Source organism: Danio rerio, chromosome 22 (assembly GCF_052040795.2).
Source record: "Danio rerio strain M-AB ecotype USA chromosome 22, GRCz13ab, whole genome shotgun sequence".
Classification (NCBI taxonomy): Eukaryota; Metazoa; Chordata; class Actinopteri; order Cypriniformes; family Danionidae; genus Danio; species Danio rerio.
Genome location: NC_141042.1, coordinates 37,236,390 through 37,242,389, shown reverse-complemented (window position 1 = coordinate 37,242,389; position 6,000 = coordinate 37,236,390).

The following is a 6,000-nucleotide window of genomic DNA, read 5'->3' as shown; positions in this document are numbered from 1 at the left end:
TCCACTCGTGTTCTTGTGTTTTTGTTCATTTATCTCATCTTCTCGACTTGTTTTTTGTGCTTTCCGTTCCACCCCATCTACTTTAGTCTCCTCTTTTCTCATTTTATCTCATGTTGTCTTGTTTTGTTTTTCTCATCCTCATGTCTCACTTCTGTCTCATTTTGGTAAGTTGATTTCTTCCCTCTTTTTTTTCCTCTCGTTCAGTGTCTTTCTCATTTTGTTTCTCATCTCATCTTTTTTTTTTTAAATCTTCCCATTTCATCTCCTGTCTTTCTGCGCATCCTCTGATATTTCTGACACATCTATTTAGTCTCCTTTTTGTTTCATTCTATCTCATAATTTCCTTTCTCATCTTCATCCCCTATTCTCTGGTCTCCTTTTTGTTTTTCCTTTAGTCTCTTTCCTGCTCTTTCTTTTCAGTTCTTAATTTTTCTCCTTTCGTCTCACTTGTTTCTATATAACCAAATCAGGACTCTTCTTGTCTCGTTTTCATCTCATCTTCATCTCCTTTTCTCTGGTCTCCTTTTTGTCTCTCCTTCAGTCTCTCTCAGTTTATCTCTACTCTGCTCTCCATATATTTTGATTTCAGGTTTGTCACCTTTTGCGTTGTCTCATTTTAACTCAGTTTCTTCTCAAATCTCCATGTTTTTTTTTTCCTCTCGCCTGTTTCTATATAATCAAATCAGGACTCGTCTCGTCTTCATCTCCTTTTCTCTAGTTTTTTTTGTCTCTCCTTTAGTCTCTCCGTTCGTCTCTGCTCTGCTCTCCATATATTTTGATTTCGTGTTTGTTGACTTTTGCATTGTCTCATTTGAACTTAGTTTCTTCTCAATTCTCCATGTTTCTCCATTCGTCACGCCTGTTTCTATATAATCAAATCAGGACTCATCTCGTCTTCATATCCTTTTCTCTGGTCTCTTTTTTTGTCTCTCCCTCTGTCTCTTTCATTTCCTGCACTTTCTTATCTATTTTTTCTCACGTTTTCTCGCTTTGTCTCATCGCATCCTCTAGACTTCCATATCTCTTTTTTCTGATCACCCTTTTTCTTTTATTAATTTGGTCTTGTTAGTTTCTGCTCCTTTTATCTCCATATATTTTGATTTTGTGTTTGTCGTCTGTTGCGTTGTCTCATTTTAACTCAGTTTCTTCTCAGTTCTTCATGTTTCTCCTTTCGTCTCGTCTGTTACTATATAATCAAATCAGGACTCGTCTCGTCTTCATCTCCTTTTCTCCGGTCTCTTTTTTTGTCTCTCCTTCAGTCTCTTTCATCTCCTGCTCTTTTCTATCTCTTCTGTTTTCTTTTGTCTCATGTTTTCTCACCTTGGCTCATCGCATCCACCAGAACTCTATATCTGTTCTGTTTTTTCTATTAGTTTTTTCTGTATTTGTTTGCGCTAGTTCGTCTTCTCCATTTATCTCCATATATTTTGATTTCGGGTTTGTCGACTTTTGCGTTCTCATTTTAACTCAGTTCCATGTTTCTCCTTTCGTCTTGCCTGTTTCTATATAATTAAATCAGGCTTCTTCTCGTCTTCATCTCCTTTACTCTGGTCTCTTTTTTGTCTCTCCTTCAGTCTCTTTTTCTTTTCACCTTTCACCCTTTTTCTTTTATTAATTTTGTCTTGTTAGTTTCTGCTCCTTTTATTTCCATATATTTTGATTTTGGGTTTGTCGTCTTTTGCGTTGTCTCATTTTAACTCAGTTTCTTCTCAGTTCTCCGTGTTTCTCCTTTCCTCTCGCCTGTTTCTATATAATCAAATCAGGACTTTGCTTGTCTCATCTTCATATCCTTTTCTCTGGTCTCCTTTTCGTCTCACCTTCAGTCTTTCTTTTCTATCACTTCTGTTTTCTTTCGTCTCATGTTTTCTCGCCTTGTCTCATCGCGTCCCCCAGACTTCCATATCTCTTCTTTTTTGATCACCTTTTTTTCTTATATTCATTTGGTCTTGTTAGTCTCATTATATATATATATATATATATATATATATATATATATATATATATATATATATATATATATATATATATATATATATATATATATATGTATGTATATATATATATATATATATATATATATATATATATATATATATATATATATATATATATATATATATATATATATATATATATATATATATATATATATATATATAAAATATTTAGATTTTGCATATGTCGTCTATTGCGTTGTCTCAGTTCCTTCTCAGTTCTCCAGTTTTCTCCTTTCGTCTCGCCTGTTTCTATATCATCATATCAGGACGTCAGATATAAACTCAGTACCACTTTTTCCACATCACTCAGTTTTTTCCTAACCTTTTTATATACTCGAAACTGACAGCCATATTTAACAGTGATATCACATCACAAAACAGCTCTACACGATTTTCTACATGAAGAAGCTATTACATCTATGTGTTCCCTATTATATATTTCTAAAGCATCGTGACTGTTTACATGAAATTTGAACAAAATGCTTCGACACATTTATTTATTTATTTTTTTTGTTCAGCACTTAATCCATCTTATAATAGTGTGAATTCACAAGCGTTCCTCAAACCTGGATCTTTCTCCAGTCTGATGCATTAGGAGTGCCTCGACCGCGGTTTTTGTTACACCGACAGACATCAAGTTTTAAGTGCTTTGCCGTTGTATGCATGAGGGTTAGCTTTTCCCAGAATGCTTTGCTAATGGATTAGGTTTGCACTCAGAATCCATCGCTTCGCCACAGCTCCCTTAAAAAAGGATATCCAGCCATTGACAGCAGCAATGTGCTTAATTTTTTTTCTATACGGACCTAGTTTTAAAACCCACAGATAATTCAATGGAGACTTTCACATGACAATAGGCAATCATACGCTTCTTACTAATGCACTCAGACTGTTTATCTAACTGCTAATTCGCTACGAACTTCCAAACTATGTATAAAAAAACGTAACCAAAAGAGTATTTGAGTCTCATTTGGACTGTTAAAACATTTCTCACTATGTGGTGTTATGTCATTTTATTATTGAAAAAAAGGGGCGCATGATCTGAATTTAGAACCCTCGTCTGTAGATTATTATTATTATTTTCTTTTTAAAGTTCTATAAGGGATAGTTCACCCAAATTTTTTTGATTTGTTTGCGTTTTCTTCTGTTAAACACAAATATGTATAAATATATATATGTGTGTGTGTGTGTGTGTGTGTGTGTGTGTGTGTATATAATATATATATATATATATATATATATATATATATATATATATATATATATATATATATATATATATATATACATTTATATATATATATATATATATATATATATATATATATAATATATATATATATATATATATATATATATATATATATATATATGTATATATACATTTATATATATATATATATATATATATATATATATATATATATATATATATATATATGTGTGTGTGTGTGTGTGTGTGTGTGTGTGTGTGTGTGTGTGTGTGTGTGTGTGTGTGTGTGTGTGTGTAATATATATATATTATATATATACATTTATATTGAAGAATGTTGGAAAAGCAGCCATTGACATCCATAGTATTTTTGTTATTCCTATTATGAATGTCAATCGGTTTCTAAAGCAAACGCTCTCCAACATTCTTCAAACTATCTTATTTTGTGTTCAGCAAAAGTTTGTGAAAGCTTCGAAACCCCTTTAATGTGAGAAAATAATTACTACATTTGTGGGTGAACTATCCCTTTAAAGTGTGTGTGTGAGTGTTTGCGGTGAGTGTGTGCCGACGACTTTAATTTAAGGGTTTACACTCTCAGGCATCTTCTGTTTGTTGTTGTCAAAGGGAATTTTAGAGTTAGTTAAGCAATATTTAAAGGACTGTTGATGGGGGTTTTTTTTTGTTTGTTTGTTTAGAAAAAGAGGTCATGGCAACTTCTTGGTTCTTTCACTTTTTTTGTGAGAGTGTACATGTATTGATGTAATATTAGCATTAAATTATTTATCCTAACTGATGTGTGGTTTGATCTTGTTGGAGGCTCTTTTCTGCTTTATTAATATTTAATTAAGAGGGCATTCAGGTTCAGCCGTCATACTGTATGATTTCCCTCCCTGTTTGATGGAAATTATACAACCGTTTGGACTACATGAAAAAAGGTAAGCATCTTTTTCTTAATCTAGTATTGATGGTTCATACTTATAGTATATTCTGAACTGTTCAGTCAATGTTTTTGTAGGAAATTTTTTTTTATAACTCTGTTATTTATTCAAGCATATATACAGTAGTATACAAGTGCTTCAATTAACCCTAGGACCAGTTGGCATTTCTGTGTGGAGTTTGCATGTTCTTCGCCTGTTGGCGTGGGTTTCTTTCGGGTGCTCCAGCTTCCCCCACAGTCCAAACACATGCACTATAGGGGAATTAGATTAGGTAAATTGGCCATATATGTGTGTCAATGTGAGGCTGTATGGGTGTATCCCAGTAATGGGTTGTGGCTGGAAGGGCATCCCCTGCATAAAACATATGCTGGAAGAGTTGGCGGTTCATTTCACTGTGGTGACCCCTGATAAATAAGGGACTAAGCTGATGAAAATGTATGAATATATATATTTATTTATGAGTTCTGATTGATAGCTTAGGTTGGAGGTATGTAGTGTACACAAACATAACACAAACTATCTGTGAATGACTCTTCCATTAATGTTTATATTACATAAAATACATGAAATTACAAGTTAAACATTTATAAATATTCACTTATGAATGTTATCTTTAAGTTTAAGTAATTCTTTTGTGAGTGAAATATGAAAATAAACAGCAGTTTTAACTAAATTGCATTTAAATTGCATTAATAAATATTTTTTAAACATTTTAGTTGAACCAGTTGTCTTTCATTTACTGTAATTGCTTAGATCAGGGGTTCTCAACTGGTTTGGCCATGGGATCCACATTTTCACATGGTCATCAAGCCCTGACCCAAATTTTTAGGAACTATAATATAATTTTAGAAATTATAATTCATTTGTATTTAATTGTTAACATACCCAACTAGTGACAGATAAATTATAAGAAAATCATCAAGACTTACAAATAAACAATATTTTACTGCTGTCATTTAAGAAAATGTATCAAATTATAGAAATATTACAGAGTAAAAATGTCAAATACTGTAAACAGTGGTTAGGGTAAGGAAAAGTTAAGTTACCATTAACTAAACTCAACTGTTTATAAAACATTACCACTGATCTGGCTGAACTGAACAGAAACCAGCAAACTGAAGTAAAATGATTAAAATAATCATAACCATTTTATAATAATCACCAGTTATTTGCTGTTCTGCTTTTGTGTGGGCTTTCTTGGTCTTTGCTACACAGTGAGCACAGTAAGATGTACTTGTACTTGTTTTGAACATGAAGATGTTCGGCACTTTTGTGATGCCCTCAGCTTTTGGAGTCGTCTTGGAAAATAGTCCACAGGTTTATCCTTGCAACTGGGATGTTTGGTTTCTAAATGTCGTTTTAATTTATGTTTCATGCTCTCTTGTGAAAGCACCTCACTACATATGACACACTGAGGTTTTAAGCCGTTTTTGTTGTCAAAATATGTAAATCCACACTTTACATATTCTGGGTCGTACTTGCGCTGGAATTTTACATGTCAAAGGGGTATATGCGGAGCGAACGTTAGTGTTTTTCCCATACAGATAAACTTTCCGGTGACCTTGTGAACTTTTTTCCCATTTTATACGGTTCCTTTTACAGCATCAATGTTGTAATGTCATTAAAATACATTCAGTTAAATAAACTTTGGCATTCATGTAGTTGCTCAAGCGTAAAACAAGACAAAAAACAGTTTACTCGCACGCGCCCGTCAGAATCAGCAGGCTAACGTTAGCGCAAAAGCTCCATTGAATATACTGGGGTAAAATAAATGCTCATATTATAAAAACATGGCGGGGGGGGGAAATGTAATTTAATGCAGTGCTTCTTGAACAATCTGAGACCCACTTTATAT